The sequence below is a fragment of the Oncorhynchus keta genome, chromosome 35, assembly GCF_023373465.1.
Source record: "Oncorhynchus keta strain PuntledgeMale-10-30-2019 chromosome 35, Oket_V2, whole genome shotgun sequence".
In the NCBI taxonomy this organism is placed as follows: Eukaryota; Metazoa; Chordata; class Actinopteri; order Salmoniformes; family Salmonidae; genus Oncorhynchus; species Oncorhynchus keta.
The window spans coordinates 66,414,694-66,437,863 of NC_068455.1; the positions used below are offsets into that span (position 1 = coordinate 66,414,694).

General features: G+C 44.5%; 1 pseudogene; it reads right to left on the reverse strand.

Moving 5' to 3' along the window:
- The window catches only part of LOC118373535 (large neutral amino acids transporter small subunit 2-like), a 28,485-nt pseudogene extending 6,195 nt beyond the window's left edge, over positions 1-22,290 (reverse strand).
- Between the last annotated feature and the right edge of the window lie 880 nt (positions 22,291-23,170).

The following is a 23,170-nucleotide window of genomic DNA, read 5'->3' on the forward strand; positions in this document are numbered from 1 at the left end:
TTCCCCTGGCTCACCTTTTCGTTGGCATGCCAATATGAACATGACATCTCTCTCTCTCTCTCTCTCTCTCTAACCATCTCTCTCTCTAACCATCTCTCTCTCTCTCTCTCTCTCTCTCTCTCTCTCTCTCTCGCTCTCTCTCGCTCTCTCTCGCTCTCTCTCGCTCTCTCGCTCTCTCTCGCTCTCTCTCTCTCTCTCTCTCTCTCTCTCTCTCTCTCTCTCTCTCTCTCTCTCTCTCTCTCTCTCTAACCATCTCTCTCTCTCTAACCATCTCTCTCTCTCTCTCTAACCATCTCTCTCTCTCTCTCTCTCTCTCTAACCATCTCTCTCTCTCTCTCTCTCTAACCATCTCTCTCTCTCTCTCTAACCATCTCTCTCTCTCTCTCTCTCTAACCATCTCTCTAACCAACTCATCTCTCTCTCTCTCTCTCTCTCTCTCTCTCTCTCTCTCTCTCTCTCTCTAACCATCTCTCTCTAACCATCTCTCTCTCTCTCTCTCTCTCTCTCTCTCTCTCTCTCTCTCTCTCTCTCTCTAACCATCTCTCTCTCTCTCTCTCTCTCTCTCTCTCTCTCTCTCTCTCTCTCTCTCTCTCTCTCTCTCTCTCTCTCTCCCTCTCCCCTTCCATCTTTCTCTGGTGAGTGACGCTCCCATACTCTCTCACCCATTATGTTCTAACACCAACACTCAGAATCCTCCTCTCCTCTCCTCTCCTCTCCTCTCCCTCCTCTCCTCTCCCTCCTCCTCTCCTCTCCCTCCTCTCCTCTCCTCTCCTCTCCTCTCTCTCCTCTCCTCTCCTCTCCTCTCCTCTCCTCTCCTCTCCTCTCCTCTCCTCTCCTCTCTCTGTGTCCACACCCCTATTGTCACGGTTGTCTCTATCCGTCTCTCTCGTAACTGAGCCTCACGACTGTTATGATAACTAAACCACAGAGACACGCTGGGATGGAAACTACATTAAAACCCTATTAGCTCTGTGAGTTTTACCAGAGGGAGGCTATGGCAACGTCTCAAATGGCACCCCTATTCCCTATGTAGCGTACTACTTTTGACCAGGGTCCATTGGGCTCTGAATAAAAGTAGTGTACTATATAGGGAATAGGGTGCCATTTGGGGCCCAGACTTTGCGTCCCCAGTGACCCAGTGATGGGATGTGACTCTGTGTCTCTGGATCGAGAGAGAGAATGTGTAGGGACACACACACACACACACACACACACACACACACACACACATATTGGCACGCACACAAAACACACACACACACACACACACACACACACACACACACACACACACACACACACACACACACACACACACACACACACACACACACACACACACACACACACACACATATTGGCACGCACACACAACACACACACACACACACACACACACACACACACACACACACACACACACACACACACACACACACACACACACACACACACACACACACACACACACACACACATATTGGCACGCACACACGCACACACGCACGCACGCACACACACACACACACACACACACACACACACACACACACACACACACACACACACACATATTGGCACACACACACACACACACACACACACACACACACACACACACACACACACACACGCACACACGCACACACGCACGCACGCACACACACACACACACACACACACGCACACACTGAACCTGGTCCTACCCTTGCAGATCTGCACGATGCCCATGATAATGATGAGAGCCAGGGCCAGCAGCTTGCCGGCTGTGAAGATGTCCTGGACTCTGGTGGCCCATCGCACACTGGAGCAGTTCACCCACGTCAACAACACTGTGAGAGACAGAGAGACTGTTATTATCTATTAAATATGAGTTATTTTACGTTTCAAGTTGATGCCATGATGCTCCTGTACTGTGCGCGTCTGAGTGATGGAAGCGAGGAGAACAGGTCCCTGATGACTTTCTTGGCCTTCCTGAGACACCCGGTGTTGTAGGTGTCCTGGAGGGCAGGCAGTGAGCACCCAGGGGTGCGTTGGGTTGTGTGTACCACCCGCCGTAGTGCCTTGCGATCAGTGGCGGTGGAGTTGTCGTACCAGGTGTTTTTACTGTGACACTGTAAGATAGGGACTTGTGGAATCCAATTGCGAGAAACATTACAGAGATCAACACAATTCAATTCACACTGGGCGTTGTGTTCCATCCATTCATGTCCTCCACTGCTCTCTGCTACATCAGGCTACTGAGAACAACAGAGGAATACAATGGTGATTCCCAGTACAATAAACAACACTGCAGACTGGAGGAATTCTCACCATACAATTCTCACCAAGTCAGTATAGAATTGTTGCTAACAATGCACAAAGGGAGACGCACAGTGCACAGCTACACTATATTCCCCCTCTGCTCTGCTCTGTTCTTGCCTTTGAAGGCTTTATAACAGCAACCAGTGACAGTGAGAGCATTGGACACATATAGCAGGTAGCGGTGATGGCACTATAAATAACGACGTAAGGAGAGAGGGAGAAAGAGACTGAGAAACAGATAGATATAGTGGTATAAGTTGGATGGACAAATAGAAAGAGGGCGAAGAAGGTGTGTGTGTGTGGGGGTTGTGTGTGTGTGCGTGTCTGTGTGTGTGTGTGTGGGTGTGGTGGAGGTTACAGTAACACACATTGTGCTGCAACTGGCGTGACGTGTCATAAAAGGTGAAAGGCATGTACTATCACAATGAACTATGACCCCTCTCTCCTTGCCTATCAACTTCTCTGATACAATGACAACGACCACACCTCAACAGACACTGACTGGACGTTCAGCGTGTCTGTTCTGCAATCTGTCGCACCTTCCCGTTTGGGTAAAAATCTGCCGTTCTGTCCCTGAGCAAGGCAGTTAACCCACTATTCCCCGGGCGCTGAAGACGTGGGTATTGATTACGGCAGCCCCCCGCACCTCTCTGATTCAGAGGGGTTGGGTTAAATGCGGAAGACACATTGCAGTTGAAATGATTCAGTTGTACAACTGACTAGGTATCTCCCTTTTCTCTCCCTCTTAATACAGCATCACTGTACATTACATCAGGGCTAATGGAAGGGCCTGCGATAGACTGTCCTGTCCAGGGTGTGTACATCAAGCTGCCTCACGCTGCCTTGGCTACTTACTTATTAGGTTAATGCTAAACACAATTAAATTCTAGAGTGTAGTGGGGGTGGCAGGTAGCCTCGCGGTTAGCATTGGGATAGTAAACAAATGGTTGCTAGTTCGAATCCCCCAGCCGACAAAGTGAAACACATGTCAATGTGCCCTTGAGCAAGGCACTTAAAGGAAGAATCCAGTCAAAACCTATTTTTTGGTATTTTGTTCATTAGTCCACTGTTGATACAGTGCCAAAATGTTATGCATGTCAGAAATCAAGTATTCAAGATAAAGCATTATCAAAAAGACAATTGTCACTTGTCACATCACCATGATGATGCAGAAGTATGTATTATTATTGGTGCAGATAGAAGTATGTATTATTATTGGTGCAGATAGAAGTATGTATTATTATTGGTGCAGATAGAAGTATGTATTATTATTATTGGTGCAGATAGAAGTATGTATTATTATTGGTGCAGATAGAAGTATGTATTATTATTGGTGCAGATAGAAGTATGTATTATTATTATTGGTGCAGATAGAAGTATGTATTATTATTGGTGCAGATAGAAGTATGTATTATTATTATTGGTGTAGACAGAAGTATGTATTATTATTATTGGTGCAGACAGAAGTATGTATTATTATTATTGGTGCAGACAGAAGTATGTATTATTATTGGTGCAGATAGAAGTATGTATTATTATTGGTGCAGACAGAAGTATGTATTATTATTGGTGCAGACAGAAGTATGTATTATTATTGGTGCAGATAGAAGTATGTATTATTATTATTGGTGCAGACAGAAGTATGTATTATTATTGGTGCAGATAGAAGTATGTATTATTATTATTGGTGCAGATAGAAGTATGTATTATTATTATTGGTGCAGACAGAAGTATGTATTATTATTGGTGCAGATAGAAGTATGTATTATTATTATTGGTGCAGATAGAAGTATGTATTATTATTATTGGTGCAGACAGAAGTATGTATTATTATTATTGGTGCAGACAGAAGTATGTATTATTATTATTGGTGCAGACAGAAGTATGTATTATTATTGGTGCAGACAGAAGTATGTATTATTATTGGTGTAGACAGAAGTATGTATTATTATTATTGGTGCAGACAGAAGTATGTATTATTATTATTGGTGCAGACAGAAGTATGTATTATTATTGGTGCAGACAGAAGTATGTATTATTATTGGTGCAGATAGAAGTATGTATTATTATTATTGGTGCAGACAGAAGTATGTATTATTATTGGTGCAGATAGAAGTATGTATTATTATTGGTGCAGATAGAAGTATGTATTATTATTATTGGTGCAGACAGAAGTATGTATTATTATTGGTGCAGATAGAAGTATGTATTATTATTATTGGTGCAGACAGAAGTATGTATTATTATTGGTGCAGATAGAAGTATGTATTATTATTATTGGTGCAGATAGAAGTATGTATTATTATTATTGGTGCAGATAGAAGTATGTATTATTATTATTGGTGCAGATAGAAGTATGTATTATTATTGGTGCAGATAGAAGTATGTATTATTATTATTGGTGCAGACAGAAGTATGTATTATTATTGGTGCAGATAGAAGTATGTATTATTATTATTGGTGCAGATAGAAGTATGTATTATTATTGGTGCAGATAGAAGTATGTATTATTATTATTGGTGCAGATAGAAGTATGTATTATTATTGGTGCAGATAGAAGTATGTATTATTATTATTGGTGCAGACAGAAGTATGTATTATTATTGGTGCAGATAGAAGTATGTATTATTATTATTGGTGCAGATAGAAGTATGTATTATTATTGGTGCAGATAGAAGTATGTATTATTATTGGTGCAGACAGAAGTATGTATTATTATTGGTGCAGATAGAAGTATGTATTATTATTATTATTGGTGCAGATAGAAGTATGTATTATTATTGGTGCAGACAGAAGTATGTATTATTATTGGTGCAGATAGAAGTATGTATTATTATTATTGGTGCAGATAGAAGTATGTATTATTATTGGTGCAGACAGAAGTATGTATTATTATTATTGGTGCAGACAGAAGTATGTATTATTATTGGTGCAGATAGAAGTATGTATTATTATTATTGGTGCAGATAGAAGTATGTATTATTATTGGTGCAGACAGAAGTATGTATTATTATTGGTGCAGACAGAAGTATGTATTATTATTATTGGTGCAGACAGAAGTATGTATTATTATTGGTGCAGATAGAAGTATGTATTATTATTATTGGTGCAGATAGAAGTATGTATTATTATTGGTGCAGATAGAAGTATGTATTATTATTATTGGTGCAGATAGAAGTATGTATTATTATTATTGGTGCAGATAGAAGTATGTATTATTATTGGTGCAGATAGAAGTATGTATTATTATTATTGGTGCAGATAGAAGTATGTATTATTATTATTGGTGCAGATAGAAGTATGTATTATTATTATTGGTGCAGATAGAAGTATGTATTATTATTATTGGTGCAGACAGAAGTATGTATTATTATTGGTGCAGATAGAAGTATGTATTATTATTATTGGTGCAGATAGAAGTATGTATTATTATTGGTGCAGATAGAAGTATGTATTATTATTATTGGTGCAGATAGAAGTATGTATTATTATTATTGGTGCAGATAGAAGTATGTATTATTATTATTGGTGCAGATAGAAGTATGTATTATTATTATTGGTGCAGACAGAAGTATGTATTATTATTGGTGTATGTATTATTATTATTGGTGCAGACAGAAGTATGTATTATTATTGGTGCAGATAGAAGTATGTATTATTATTATTGGTGCAGACAGAAGTATTATTATGTATTATTATTATTGGTGCAGACAGAAGTATGTATTATTATTATTGGTGCAGACAGAAGTATGTATTATTATTATTGGTGCAGACAGAAGTATGTATTATTATTATTGTATGTATTATTATTATTGCAGACAGAAGTATGTATTATTATTATTGGTGCAGACAGAAGTATGTATTATTATTATTGGTGCAGACAGAAGTATGTATTATTATTGGTGCAGACAGAAGTATGTATTATTATTATTGGTGCAGACAGAACTATGTATTATTATTGGTGCAGACAGAAGTATGTATTATTATTGGTGCAGATAGAAGTATGTATTATTATTATTGGTGCAGACAGAAGTATGTATTATTATTATTGGTGCAGACAGAAGTATGTATTATTATTATTGGTGCAGACAGAAGTATGTATTATTATTGGTGCAGATAGAGGCAGCAGTCGGACCTGAATAAGGTTTACAGGACCCTCTAACGACCATGTTGTTGCACACATGACATTACACACACATGACATTACACACACATGACATTACACACACACACATCACATTACACACACATCACATTACACACACATCATATCACATTACACACACATCACATTACACACACACACATCACATTACACACACATCACATTACACGCACATTAAATTAGAAATACCTCCGAGCTTATCTGTTCTGGTCAGTCTGCCAAGGAACAGAGACAGGCTACTCAGCCAGACAGAGACGGAGAGAGGAGGAGGAGAGGAAAAGGGGCTGGGGTGGGAGGGTTGTTCATTGTTTATACTTGTAAAAGAGTGTATGGTGTTTAGCGGTTTGGGAAAAGGAAAGGGGGGGAGTGCGAGGGAAGGGGTAGGGGGGATGTATGGCTTGATCTGTGGATATGTTGTCAGCTGGTAACACACAGTTAGCTGGTCCCAGATCTGTGCTGTAGCTCCTTTACAATACAGAAGTTAACTAAAGCACATAAAGTGTAGATCTGGAATCAGGCTAACACAAACTGCGTCTACACTACATGGGAGTAGGAGCTGAGCAGTGTGTGTGTGTGTGTGTGTGTGTGTGTGTGTGTGTGTGTGTGTGTGTGTGTTTGTGTGTGTGTGTGTGTGTGTGTGTGTGTGTGTGTGTGTGTGTGTGTGTGTGTGTGTGTGTGTGTGTGTGTGTGTGTGTGTGTGTGTGTGTGTGTGTGTGTGTGTGTGTGTGTGTAATAAAGAACATACAGCACAGGCGACGCCAAGCAGCAAGTGTGTTTGCAATCATCTACAGTAACAATAACCTATGTAATGGAAGATATCTGTGAGATTTCTGAAATATGCCTGACACTGCAGTTATATCCACTTTGCAGCACATTCAAAAATAAATATACACATTTGACCAGTGCTGCAGTGCAGGGAACATTCTAAATCATCCCAACTGAATCTCATAGTCCCGTGAATAAAAACAACATGAATCCTACTCCCATTTCTATATGTGGTCTGGCTGAGTAAGAGGAACATCCACTGGTTAACACCTGGGAAACAGTTTGTTACTGAGCACACACTGCAACATGCTGAGAAGCTCCATAACATGACTGTTCAATAACATGACAACACGCAACCCCGCTCCACCCCGCTCCACCCCGCTCCACCCTGCTCCACCCCGCTCCACCCCGCTCCACCCCGCTCCACCCCGCTCCACCCCGCTCCACCCCGCTCCACCCTGCTCCACCCTGCTCCACCCTGTTCCACCCCGCTCCACCCCGCTCCACCCCGCTCCACCCCGCTCCACCCTGCTCCACCCTGCTCCACCCCGCTCCATCCCGCTCCACCCCGCTCCATCCCGCTCCACCCTGCTCCACCCCGCTCCACCCTGCTCCACCCTGCTCCACCCCGCTCCACCCTGCTCCACCCCGCTCCACCCCGCTCCACCCCGCTCCACCCCGCTCCACCCCGCTCCACCCCGCTTCACCCTGCTCCTCCATGGAGACAGGGCTCCAGGCCATGGAGACAGAGTGGGGGGTTGGGGGCTGGAACATGTTTTTGAAACTCAACACGTTTCTAATGTTTCTTCATTGCTGCAGCAGCAGTCTGTCCCAGTGACCAACGAGTGGTTGGTGTTTGTGTGTTTAGAAAAACACGAGTGGAGGGGGAGGGGGAGGGGGAGGGCGAGGGGATCAAGGTAACTCAAGAAAACAAACAGTATATACATACATACATATATATACTTTATTGTTTTTTTGTATAGTCAGCAAAAGTGGTCACACAGCACCATATACAAGTACAGAACCCCCCCATCTATGCCTGCTGTAGATACAAATGTAGGATTTAATTTGTTCACTCTTCTGTTGATGGGCAGGAAATAATGCAAACTTGTAGTGTATTTGATTTATAAAAAGGCTTCTAAAATTTGGGATTTTCACTTTGAAATTTCAGACTTGATTTGCCCAAACGAAAAATGTATCAACCCCTACAACAACGTCCATTAATTATAATCCACATAATAATTCACATTTCCTGTTGCTGAAGGATTATTTTCCTGCTGTAGCAAACGGCCTCAAATGAAGATCCTACTGTGTTATTGACTGTATGTTAGTTTACTCCATGTGTAACTCTGTGTTGTTGTATGTGTCGAACTGCTGTGCTTTATCTTGGCCAGGTCGCAGTTGTAAATGAGAACTTGTTCTCAACTAGTCCACCTGGTTAAATAAAGGTGAAATAAAAAATGTAAAAAACCATCTGTAGCATATCATTTTTCAAGGGCTACATCCCTATACTTAAAGAAACGGAGGAAAATAATATCTGGACTCTCCCAGACACATGAAACCCCCTTGTATAGCACAACATACAGAATGTCCCTGAAACCACCATCAGAGATACAGAGATACAGAGATACAGAGATACAGAGATACAGACTGTACCGTCCATGCAGGGCCAAAAAGGAACCCAAAACAACAGAGGAAGAGGAGGAAAAGAGAGAGAAGGAAGAGGAGCATGAAAGAGAAGGAGAAGGAGAGAGAGAAAGGAACTTGTCCTAAAGTAACCCTTCACCCAGTTGTCCTATTTTCCCCCGCTGGTTGTAAGAGGAACAGCAGCAGAACAGCAGCAGAACAACAGCAGAACAACAGCAGAACAACAGCAGAACAACAGCAGAACAACAGCAGAACAACAGCAGAACAACAGCAGAACAACAGCAGAACAGCAGCAGAACAACAGCAGAACAGCAGCAGAACAACAGAACAACAGCAGAACAACAGCAGAACAACAGCAGAACAACAGCAGAACAACAGAACAACAGCAGAACAACAGCAGAACAACAGCAGAACAACAGCAGAACAACAGCAGAACAACAGCAGAACAACAGCAGAACAACAGCAGAACAGCAGCAGAACAACAGCAGAACAGCAGCAGAACAACAGAACAACAGCAGAACAACAGCAGAACAACAGCAGAACAGCAGCAGAACAACAGCAGAACAACAGCAGAACAACAGAACAACAGCAGAACAACAGCAGAACAACAGCAGAACAACAGCAGAACAGCAGCAGAACAACAGCAGAACAGCAGCAGAACAACAGCAGAACAGCAGCAGAACAACAGCAGAACAGCAGAACAACAGCAGAACAACAGCAGAACAACAGCAGAACAACAGCAGAACAGCAGCAGAACAACAGCAGAACAACAGCAGAACAACAGCAGAACAACAGCAGAACAACAGCAGAACAGCAGCAGAACAACAGCAGAACAGCAGCAGAACAACAGCAGAACAGCAGAACAACAGCAGAACAACAGCAGAACAACAGCAGAACAGCAGCAGAACAACAGCAGAACAACAGCAGAACAACAGCAGAACAGCAGCAGAACAACAGCAGAACAACAGCAGAACAGCAGCAGAACAACAGCAGAACAACAGCAGAACAACAGCAGAACAGCAGCAGAACAACAGCAGAACAACAGCAGAACAACAGCAGAACAACAGCAGAACAACAGCAGAACAACAGCAGAACAACAGCAGAACAGCAGCAGAACAGCAGCAGAACAGCAGCAGAACAACAGCAGAACAACAGAACAACAGCAGAACAACAGCAGAACAACAGCAGAACAACAGCAGAACAGCAGCAGAACAGCAGCAGAACAACAGCAGAACAACAGCAGAACAGCAGCAGAACAACAGCAGAACAACAGCAGAACAACAGCAGAACAGCAGAACAACAGCAGAACAACAGCAGAACAATTGCAGAACAACAGCAGAACAACAGCAGAACAGCAGCAGAACAACAGCAGAACAACAGCAGAACAACAGCAGAACAGCAGCAGAACAGCAGCAGAACAACAGCAGAACAACAGCAGAACAACAGCAGAACAACAGCAGAACAGCAGCAGAACAACAGCAGAACAACAGCAGAACAACAGCAGAACAACAGCAGAACAACAGCAGAACAACAGCAGAACAACAGCAGAACAACAGAACAACAGCAGAACAACAGCAGAACAACAGCAGAACAACAGAACAACAGCAGAACAACAGCAGAACAACAGCAGAACAACAGCAGAACAACAGCAGAACAACAGCAGAACAGCAGCAGAACAACAGCAGAACAACAGCAGAACAACAGCAGAACAGCAGCAGAACAACAGCAGAACAACAGCAGAACAACAGCAGAACAACAGCAGAACAACAGCAGAACAGCAGAACAACAGCAGAACAACAGCAGAACAGCAGCAGAACAACAGCAGAACAACAGCAGAACAACAGCAGAACAACAGCAGAACAGCAGAACAACAGCAGAACAACAGCAGAACAACAGCAGAACAGCAGCAGAACAACAGCAGAACAACAGCAGAACAACAGAACAACAGCAGAACAACAGCAGAACAACAGCAGAACAACAGCAGAACAACAGCAGAACAACAGCAGAACAACAGCAGAACAACAGCAGAACAACAGCAGAACAACAGCAGAACAACAGCAGAACAACAGCAGAACAACAGCAGAACAACAAAAGAACAACAGCAGAACAACAGCAGAACAACAGCAGAACAACAGCAGAACAACAGCAGAACAACAGCAGAACAACAGCAGAACAACAGAACAGCAGCAGAACAACAGCAGAACAACAGCAGAACAACAGCAGAACAACAGCAGAACAACAGCAGAACAACAGCAGAACAACAGAACAGCAGCAGAACAACAGCAGAACAACAGCAGAACAACAGCAGAACAACAGCAGAACAGCAGAACAACAGCAGAACAACAGCAGAACACAGGGGAATAAGTTGGTGAAAAACAACAAAGGTGACGCTGAGTTTCGACATTCGCCTCGGCCAATCAGATTGCAGTGTTCTAAAACTATTGCACATCATCATCGGTGTAGGAAACACTCTCGGCCATGGAAAATGAATCTTTCTGTCAAGTCTCAACACATCTTCCCCCAGAGGCATTATGGATTGCATAAGGCTTCAGGGAAGAAAACACGTACATTATGTACATGTACGAGTGCTGATCTAGGATCAGTTTAGCCCTTTAGACTGTTCGATTATCATCATTTTATGGACAGGGAGGACCTGATCCTATATCAGCACTTCAATACTCTGAGAATCTTTGTGAATACAACGCCCCCAGATCTTCTCTAATTACTGAAACAATCCCAGCTGGGAAGACTGTGTGACTGGGTTCACGATCGGGACGGCACGAAGACGCCCACAGGGAGTCTGTCTGTCTGCACCGCCAAGCTATCATAGTATCCTGCTCTAACTGAAGATCATCAGGGCAACAGAATAGCCACCGGTGCATTCCAGCTAAAGTGGGTACTGGGCTTGAATGGTGACACGAAATAACAGTTTCCCACAGCAATTATTCGTCAGTAACAATCGAGCCAGTTACAAAAACCTATTGATGAGATCAACTCGTAATAAAATATTATTAAACAGTTCTTATGGGTTTTGGGGAAAGATTTCACAGACAGAAGAAAACATGTTGAAGCTGTCTGGGAGGTTGTTGTTGCTTTCACAAACTAGCTTCACACTGTCGGTCTCTCTCTCTCTCTCTCTCTCTCTCTCTCTCTCTCTCTCTCTCTCTCTCTCTCTCGCTGTCTCTGTCTCTCTCTCCCCATCGCTCTCTCTCTCTCTCTCTCTCTCTCTCTCTCTCTCTCTCTCTCTCTCTCTCTCTCTCTCTCTCTCTCTCTCGCTGTCTCTGTCTCTCTCTCCCCCTCTCTCTCTCTCTCTCTCTCTCTCTCTCTCTCTCTCTCTCTCTCTCTCTCTCTCTCTCTCTCTCTCTCTATCTCGCTGTCTCTATCTCTGTTTCTGTCTCTGTCTCTCTCTCTCTCTCTCTCTCTCTCTCTCTCTCTCTTTCTGAAGAGAGAAAGAGCAAGATACACAATGAGAGCGTGCGAGAGAGATGGAGAGAGAGAGAGAGAGAGAGAGAGAGTGAGAGAGATGAAGAGAGAGAGATGGAGAAAGAGATAGCGAGAGAGATGAAGAGCGAGAGAGAGAGATGGAGAGAGAGAGAGAGAGAGAGAGAGAGAGAGAGAGAGAGAGAGAGAGAGAGAGATGAAGGGAGAGAGAGAGAGAGAGAGAGAGAGAGAGAGAGAGAGAGAGAGAGAGAGAGAGAGAGAGAGAGAGAGAGAGAGAGAGAGAGAGAGAGAGAGAGAGAGAGAGAGAGAGAGAGAGAGAGGGGAAGAGAGAGAGAGAGAGAGAGAGAGAGAGAGAGAGAGAGAGAGAGAGAGAGAGAGAGAGAGAGAGAGAGAGAGAGAGAGAGAGAGAGAGAGAGAGAGAGAGAGCGAGATGGAGAGAGAGATGAAGAGAGAGAGAGATAGAGAGATGAAGAGAGAGAGAGTGAGATGGAGAGAGAGATGAAGAGAGAGAGAGAGATGAAGAGAGAGATGAAGAGAGAGAGAGATAGAGAGATGAAGAGAGAGAGAGAGATGAAGAGAGAGAGAGAGATGAAGAGAGAGAGAGCAAGATGGAGAGAGAGATGGAGAGAGAGAAGGGTGAGTGAACCAGAAAGAGACCTGGGTTCAATTCAACCTCACAAAGTTGTTCCCCACTATTTGCCCTCCTTCACTCTCCTTCACAGATCTGATATGATTGAATAAGTGAAAGCAATACAACGTAGACTAGATGTAGCTACTGCTTGCACCGATTCCAGTTTTCTCAGATCTGTGAAGGAACAATCTGTTGATGTTTTACTCCTCTCTGTTTCGCATGTCCATTCCCCGCCCTTTCCACTCTTCCTGCACGAAGAGGCTCTACTACTACACCAACACAACAGAATCTTATGGGTTTCCTACAAACAAATGCAGAGAGTTGACAAAACACAGAGTAGAGAACAAACCAATCTAAGTTGTCCAAGTAAGGCTAAAATAGTTTTTAAGACTTGCAGTAATTGTTGCATAGAATTGCATTATCATTGCATAGCTAAACATGGAAAAAGAAACGTATTTAAAAACTCTCTCTTTCCCTCTTGTTTCTATCTTTCTCTCTCTCTCTCTGTCACTCTCGCTCTCTCTGTCACTCTCTCATATACAATCCATTCAACTTTTCAACCCCCCCCCCCCACACCTCTCAGGGTACAGGGTACTCACGTAGGCAGACGCCGGCCAGCAGGCGCAGTCCGTTCTCCGGGGGGAAGCAGGTTGGGAAGAGGGGCTGTAGGACGTAGTTGGAGAAGGTGAGGGCGATCACCGCCTGGTTGGTGGGGTAGATCACCAGCACTGCGATCCACAGACGCAGGAACCTAGAGGAGGAGGAGGGAGGGAGGGAGGGAGGGAGGGAGGGAGATGGAGGGAGAGGAGAGGAGAGGAAGGGGTAAATTAGGGTTATGAACAGCATGTAGACACTGACACACACACACACACACACAGTTTTAAACACATTGTGTTTAAAACATAGTAGGACTGGATAACAATGTATTGTATAAATCATGAAGGGGCAGAGCGACTCTTAGAGGGATAGAGGTCACTCACTCACTCACTCACTCACTCACTCACTCACTCACTCACTCACTCACTCACTCACTCACTCACTCACTCACTCACTCACTCACTCACTCACTCACTCACTCACTCACCCACTCACTCACTCACTCACTCAGAGAGTGGATGTGTGTGTTAAGGAGGGGGCAGTGATATCTATCTGACTAGAGAAGGAGACCACATCAGAAAATGTTTTTTCCCCAAATTCTCCACCAGCTTCTGGAGCGGTCATTATGCTTCACTGCGTTCCCCATGTTAGCCAAGCTGTTACTCACAAAAACACTGTGTGTGTGTGAGCCGGTGTTGAGCCAGAGTGTGTCTATGTGTGTGTTAACAAAATGTTCACAAGGCAATACGTGTGTAAGATTAAAGAAAAGCTCCAAAGCTGTGCACTCAGTTAAGGAATTTTTTTAATTTATTTTTTACCTTTATTTAACTTGGCAAGTCAGTTAAGAACAAATTCTTATTTTCAATGACGGCCTAGGAACAGTGGGTTAACTGCCTGTTCAGGGGCAGAACGACAGATTTGTACCTTGTCAGCTCAGGGATTTAGAACTTGCAACCTTTTGGTTACTAGTCCAACACTCTAACCACTAGGCTACCCTGCCACCGCAATTGATTTGCTAACTATGTGTGATAGTACATCATCAGGACTGAGTGTCAGCACCACCATGGCTAGTACTGGAATGCCTGGCCTGACACCCCCGCACCAATTGGGTGGGCACATCCACAAACACCTATGGAGAGACTCTGCGGAAGAGTCCACCCCCACCACCCGGCAATGCAGGGGTGTCGTTATCAACAACCTTGTTTCTGCTGTACCCTCCTACTCCTACACAGTACACCATCAAAACAAACACTCCTTGATCGTAACTTGGTATCACAGAGAGAAGGAAACAGTATGTGCCCCGAAGAACTTCAAACCTAAACATCTGAGGCATCTGCAGGAAACCGTACGAGACCCATTCTAACATACTAAACAAAGCCTTCAAACAGAGAATATCAGTTAGTTCTGGGTAAAAGTTTGTTTCATTGTAAACCTCTCATTGATCTACTGACGGGACACTAACAATAGTCTGAGGTGTTTTGGTCTGCGTGGATTCCTCTCTGTAAAATACTCTGATACAAAATGGATCCAGACTGTTACAACACAAGATCTGTGTGTGTTAACCGTCTGGGCGAACACTACAAAACACATTAATCAATGTGGACAAAGGATTGGTGATATGTCCTGGGCAGAGGATACCAGAGAGGATAACAATGAGTGAGTGAGTTAGATCAGTGAATACAGTCGTGGGTCAAAGGTCACCAAGCACCATAGATCCAGCCACTCACCCTGCCAGTCCTCCGAAGATGTCCTTGACGTATGCGTAGTCTCCCCTGACTTGGGGATGGTGACACCCAGCTCGGCGTAGCACAGCGCCCCGATGGCCGTGATGATGCCGGTGACGATCCACACGATCAGCGCCAGACCCACCGAACTGGCGTTCTCCATCACACCCTTAGGGCTGACGAATATCCCCGACCCGATGATGTTACCTATGATAGAGAGAAGAAGAGGGGACGGTTATTGAAGTGACACCAACAGTTATTTGAGGTACAGAGGAGAAGGGAGGGGGGGGGGGTTACTAGCGTGACACCAGTGTTATTCATAGGCAGGAAGATCTGAAGGGGGATGGAGACATTAGGGTGAGAGAACATCAGTTCCACCATCTAATAACGATGGGAGAAGAGAACGTTATCGACGTGACACCAGCATTCGTCACAGGTTTGCAATCAGTAGATCAATTGGGGGGAACAGAGTGGAAGCAATGGAGGCAGTTTAATGTGGGATTCTAAACAATCTGTGTAACAAAATCACAGTTCAGAATCCCTCTTCCAATCATGAGCTCTATACCTCTGAGAGACAACACTGTGTTACCATACCCAGGGGAGGAGGAAGTTCTGACCCAGAAGCTCCATTAACACATCTGATTGCTCAGCCTTTTAGCAGATTTCCTAGAGATGAGAAGGAGGATAATAACGGAGGGGGACAAACAGAATGTTGGGATTTAAAGAGTGGTGTAGTGAACAATGGATGACAGAGGGAAAATGTGAGGATGAAGGAGACAGATAAAGTAGAAGAAAGAGAGAGACAGAGAGACACACAAAGAGAGAGGGGAGAATTTCATTTTAACAGCAGTGAGCAGCCAGCCAGCCAGCAGACAGAGTGGAAACACAATGTGCTGAGTCAGCACTGAGGATGAGAAGACACACAGAGAGAGAGAGAGAGAGAGAGAGAGAGAGAGAGAGAGAGAGAGAGAGGAAGGGGGAGAGGTGAGTGTGTGTGTGTGTGTGTGTGTGTGTGTGTGTGTGTGTGTGTGTGTGTGTGTGTGTGTGTGTGTGTGTGTGTGTGTGTGTGTGTGTGTGTGTGTGTGTGTGTGTGTGTGTGTGTGTGTACTAAGGAGGCCCCTACACTACATCGGAACAATGCCCTGACAGCCTATGTAAGCATCAGACTGGCAGTCAGTTTATAGAGCTAGGAAACATGAAAGAGACTGTGTGTGTGTGTGTGTGTGTGTGTGTGTGTCAGGTTATACTTGGTTTAGATGACAGGTTAACTACTCACACCCCATCAGAGATCTGAAGAAGCAGTAGGGGTCAGAGGTCGGGGGTTGAGAATCAGATTCAGCTGACTGATTGGCTCATAAACCTTGACAGCGAATAGCACGCCAGGGCTAAAGATCGTATATTAGAACTTGCAGAGTCAGAGTTGACTGAGGAGAATACACAGTACAAAAGCCAAAGGTATTGATATAGACTTTTTGAATGGGGTTTGGTGTGTGTGTTCTCTTTTACTTCAACATTCCTCTACAGGTAAGACAGTGTCTGTAACACACACACACACACACACACACACACACACACACACACACACACACACACACACACACAATGTAAATGTAATGGAGGCAACAACACACACACACACACACACACACACACACACACACACACACACACACACACACACACACACACACACACACACACACACACACACACACACACACACACACACACACACACCTAAACCCCTGACCTGTGTTGCCCCAATGGGTGAACAGTCTGAAAACACAAGCATTTAAATTCTCCAAATGCATCCTGAACTGTACTCGCTGGTGCACTTCTGTAGTTGACTTAGTGGCTGAACGGTAAAGGAGGATTCATCTCAACCTTGACTAAAGAAGGCGACTGCTTCCAGTAAGTTGACTACATCTTTGGCACTGTGCAGTCAGTGCACCAACTTTACAAGGCTTCAGTTCAGCAACTCTGTGACCCTTGGATGGTGAGATAATGAGAGGGGACTGGGTTAGGTTATAGGGTGACTGGTGGGACAATGAGAGGGGACTGGGTTAGGTTATAGGGTGACTGGTGGGACAGGGGATGAGTTATAGGGGACTGGGGACAAATTGGGTTAGGTTATAGGGTGACTGGTGAGACAATGAGAGGGGACTGAGAGGGGGGTTAGGTTATAGGGTGACTGGACAATGAGGGGACTGGGTTAGGTTATAGGGTGACTGGTGGGACAATGAGAGGGGACTTAGGTTATAGGGTGACTGGTGGGACAATGAGAGGGGACTGGGTTAGGTTATAGGGTGACTGGTGGGACAATGAGAGGGGACAATGACTGGTGGGACAATGAGGGGACTGGGTTGTTATAGGGTGTTATAGGGTGACTGGTGGGACAATGAGAGGGGACTGGGTTAGGTTATAGGGTGACTGGTGGGACAATGAGAGGGGACTGGGTTAGGTATATGAGGGACAATGAGAGGGGACTAGGTTATAGGGTGGGACAATGAGAGGGGACTGGGTTAGGTTATAGGGTGACTGGTGGGACAATGAGAGGGGACTGGGTTAGGTTATAGGGTGACTGGTGGGACAATGAGAGGGGACTGGGTTAGGTTATAGGGTGACTGGTGAGACAATGAGAGGGGACTGGGTTAGGTTATAGGGTGACTGGTGGGACAATGAGAGGGGACTGGGTTAGGTTATAGGGTGACTGGTGGGACAATGAGAGGGGACTGGGTTAGGTTATAGGGTGACTGGTGGGACAATGAGAGGGGACTGGGTTAGGTTATAGGGTGACTGGTGGGACAATGAGAGGGGACTGGGTTAGGTTATAGGGTGACTGGTGGGACAATGAGAGGGGACTGGTAGGATTGGTGTAGTCATTGGCTGGAGGTAGTTTCCACCATTGTTCACGCCATGAAGGGGAGTTTGCATCCACACACTTTGAGAGAATGGTGGAGAATTGGGAATGAAACCTAAAGGTCTCTGTAAGCACTAGAACAAGTAAGAACCAAACCCAGCATGTGTAATCTGCAGGAGAATGTACACTAAAACATCACTGGCCTCAAACAATGCTGGTAGGCCTACAGCTCAGACAAAGCTGTTCATGTCATGTGCTAGGCTTACTTACTCAGACAAAGGCTGCGTCCCAATTGGCACCCTATTCCCCAACACAGTGCCCTACTTTATAAGGAATAGGGTGCCATTTGAGACGCATACCTTGCTTACTTCAGCCTTATGATCCCCTTTCATGAACAATGTGCTGTGTAGTGTGCCCCAGTCTACTGCCCCCTTACCAGAGGCAGGGCCCTTGACCAGAGCTCCCAAGCTCCAAGCTGTGATGAACTGACAAGCATCCCAGAACAACACAGACAGGTGAACGCTGAGCACAGATGTAATGTGCAAAAGGCTCTCCGAGACCTACACTAATGGTTAAGGTTAGGAAGCTGATCCTAGATCTGTACCATGGGGACTACAACCCAGAGAGTAGCGCTACAGCTGTGAGCAGGTTCTGTGGTATTACAAAGACCAGGGAGATTAGCGCATTTTCACTTCCTCCCTGTCCCTAAAGCCCTCTACAAACTGCCCAGCTGAGGCAACCTGCTGCTTGGACGCTGTCCAGAAGCTCTCAGAGGACACACACACACACACACACACACACACACACACACACACACACACACACACACACACACACACACACACACACACACACACACACACACACACACACACACACACACACACACACACACACACACACACACACACTGACGCTAAGACACACACACCTCAGAGAGCGCTGCCAATTAGCACTTATCATTACAGCAGTGCCCAGCTTTGAGTTTAATGGGCCCAGAGTAAAAGAGGTGAAGAATGAAGAATTAAATAATGTTAGAAGGAATGAAAGGAGGAGGGGGAGGTGAAGAATGTGGTGAGCTGCTGCAATCCCCATCATCCACCCACCTGACTGACACTCCTACCTGCTGACTCTGATTAGGCCACCTTCCCCTCCTCACCCCCCTCAGCCCCCCCTCACCCAGAAGGAGGTGAAGGTGGACTCACAATAGATCTGACTGACTGTACCTTTAGCTCATAACCCCCCCGCCCCCCTCAGTTCCCTTCAAGGGAACAGAGAACAAAGGCTGAGGGAAGAGTTGGAACATGGCAGTTTGAGTTCAGTCATCTGACGATAAGGCCTCTCACGTGAGATAAGAGGAGAGATCAGGGTTGTGTTCATTTGGCATAGAACGGAAGAAAACATTCAAACAGGGAGGGACAGTACCTAAACTTATGCCCTAAGAAACGTTTGTTTTCGTCTTCTGTTGCAAACCATTTTCCTTCGGTGTGCATTAATGAATATGGCCCAGATGTGTTTGTGAAAGAGTGACCTTACTGTAGACTAGAGTGTCATCATGACATGTAGGCTACTATGGTAATCCTTGGCTTGCTCTTTTAAACTTTCATGATTGGGGTTAAATGATGTGGGTTAAACTGTTAATGATATTTGGAAGATGAAGAACCTATGGACTGGGTGGGAGCAATTCACACCTCTAGTCTCTTCACTCTTTTGCATTTAAAAACAACAAGGGCTGTGACCCAAGTGGCACCATATCCCCTATATAGTGCACCACTTTGGGCCATGGCCCATAGAGCTCTGGTCAAAAGTAATGCACTTTTTTCGCTCCCCCCCTCTCTCTCCCCCTCTCTCTCGCTCTTTCTCTCTCTACCCCCAACTCTGTCTCTAAACAGAAAGGACCCTGGGACTATCCAGTCGTTCAGTTACCATGGAAACCTGTCAGTGAGTGAGTCATCTCCCTCAAGATTGAAAGACCAGAGACCAGAGACCAGAGACCAGAGACCAGAGACCAGAGACCAGAGACCAGAGACCAGAGACCAGAGACCACCCCACTGATTCACCTGGACCTCACAACAACAAATCCCCTGTCTGTGTATCGATCTACACGCCTCAAATGATTTGCATTGTGCTCCTAAACTCCTTTGTGCGCGCCTACCTTTCTCAACTGGTGCATACACAAGCTCCTTGTAAAAAAAAAACTCCTGCCCTGATGTGTTTGAATATTGGGATGATCACTTTCACTAAGCATAAACTACATCAGATGGCTCTGATCATATGTATTGGTAAACAGATTTACAAGTGATATAAGCCTAGTTCGGTGGTTACATGGGTTTTCACTTTGTAATGGTAATGATGGTGTAATTACTTGGAACTACAAAGAAATTGTAAATGTGAAAAAGTGTTGCTTTTTCTTGAAATTGCAGCTCAGAGCTCAGACATCTTAATTTACAGCAATGATGGAGATAATGTCCTGACAGTTTCAGTTTGGGCTGAAGATTAGAGAGATGATCAAAGTGTTGCTGATTAACTGACTAATGAACTCACAGCGAGATAGAGAACGGATTGAATTCGATTGACTGGTAACTGCTGAAGTGATGCAATAGCCATCAACGATAATTATCCGACATTAGAAGATGTTTAAAATGATCCACTAATAAGGTCCCATTTTGAGTAAGTAGGAGAGCGAAGTAGGAGAGCGAAGTAGGAGAGCGAAGTAGGAGAGCGACCTTACGCTACCCAAACCAAATCTTATTCATAATGTTTATGCCATACTTAAAAGCACTTTAAGCTACTCTGAGCAGTGGTCAGTCCAATTCACTCTCATAGCACTAGTTTTCCAACTAGTTATGCACGAACGCACGCACGCACACGCACGCACGCACGCACACACACACACACACACACACACACACACACACACACACACACACACACACACACACACACACACTTTCTCTGAGTACGCCTATTAATAACTTATTCGCAAACCAGCCTTTGCAAATACGCATGAACATTATTAGAGACATTATCCTATCCAATGTTTGATTTTTGACACTTACCAACAATAATTCCGCAGGCGCTCACAAGGCCGATCTCTTTCTTCAGAGCCACCCCTCCTGACTCCTTCCCGGACTCGGAGACAGCATCCCCGCCAGATGCGGCTGCGTTGCCCCGTTGCCTTGGTCCGTTCGTCATTTTGGTGATAGAGTTGTTCAGTCCTCGCTGTGACACTTGCTGCTGCAGCTGTGCCTGTGGTCGCTCTAAATTGATAGCTAAATAGCACTTGGACGTAGGGGCTCAATGTGCGCTTCGGTAAGACCACACAGCACACTTCACAGCACTTCGCCCAAAGGTGTCGAAGATGACTAGATACAAGTAATGTTTACTTGTTGCAGTATACTGGTGTAGCCTATTCAACACCTCGCGAATCTAATCGAGCCTTCAGATGTTATGGGCAACGCACTGCCGCAAATAGTCAATTTATATAACAATAAATCAGTGCAGTTACACGTGATGTAAACTTGTTTTTAAACTTGTATTCTCATGTTGTCCAGAATACCAATGTATTTGCTGTTAGAATGTTGCACTGGCGCACTACCTGAGCGCTAAGGAAATTGCAACAAGTTCGTCGTTCTAATCAGTTGATAAAATACGAAAAATGCCTAGTTTGCACTGCGGGCAACGACAACAAAAACATGAGATAACAGCTTTTTATCTCGTATTGACCGTTATTAACGCGAATGTCTAATTTGAGTAACAAAGTTGTGATATTTCACAGGTAATCTATTTTAATTGTTAGACATATGACAAAAAAAACAACTTATTGTTGAAAATATATAACCAAATAAGTAACAGGTATTCAATAGTCCATTTAGTGAACAAGAATGGCGTATTCCAGTGACATACTGCGAAAGAACCCTTCTGTCACAAAATATTAGTTTTGAAACAAAACTAAAACGCCTTTCACTGCTTCCTTGACTACAGGTGAGAGCTCCAGAGACCCGACTCAGAGCATCCCTTTACGCACCATTCAAACTGGTTGAAAAACACACAACTGTGTCTCCCACCCAAAAACTGAACCTCAATAAAAATGTCCTTTCTGGTCTTTAGGTCTTCAGCGGTATCCTTGCAGCTTGGTTTGACTAAACAATGAGCAAGATATTGGGTAAATATGTCCCCTTCATATTATGAGTACAGTAGGACCGCCCCTTTCCACACTAGCCCCTCCTCTTCTCACCACCAGGCTTCAGTTCAGCCTGTATACCCTTCCCCTCCTCCCCATATTCAAGTAATCAGCTTTCCCTCAACCCCCCTCTGCTCCATACAGTACGACCCGAAGAAAACACCACACAAACATAGTGGAATACTGCACAAACTCTCTCACCTCCTTTCTCTCTCTCCACCTTTCTCTCTCTCTCCCCCTTCTTTCTCTCTTTCTCTCTCTCACTCACACCAGACCCTAAATGTAGCACCTTCACTTGCACCTCTAGTGTTTGCTGGTGGTGTAGTAGCTATACCATTAGCCTACATACATACAGTGCCTTCGGAAAGTATTCAGACCCCTTGACTTTTTCCACATTTTGTTATGCTACAGCTTTTTTCTAAAATGGATTCAATTGTTTCTCCCCCCTCATCAATCTACACTGAATATCCCAAAACAAAGAAGCAAAAACAATTTTATTTATTTAATTTTGCTCATTTATAAAAAAATAGGGTTAGGGTTAGGGTTAGGTACTTTGTTGAAGTACTTTTGGCAAAGATTACAGCATCTATTCTTCTTGGGTATGATGCTACAAGCTTGGCACACCTTTAAGTTTCTCTAATTCTTCTCTGCAGATCCTCTGAAGCTCTGTCAGGTTGGATGGGGAGCGTTGCTGCACAGCTGTTTTTCAGGTCCCTCCAGAGATGTTTGATTGGGTTCAAGTTTGGGCTCTGGCTGGGCCACTCAAGGACTTGTCCCGAAGCCACTCCTGCGTTGTCTTGATTGTGTGCTTAGGGTCGTTGTCCTGTTGGAAGGCGAGTCTCATAGAAAAGGG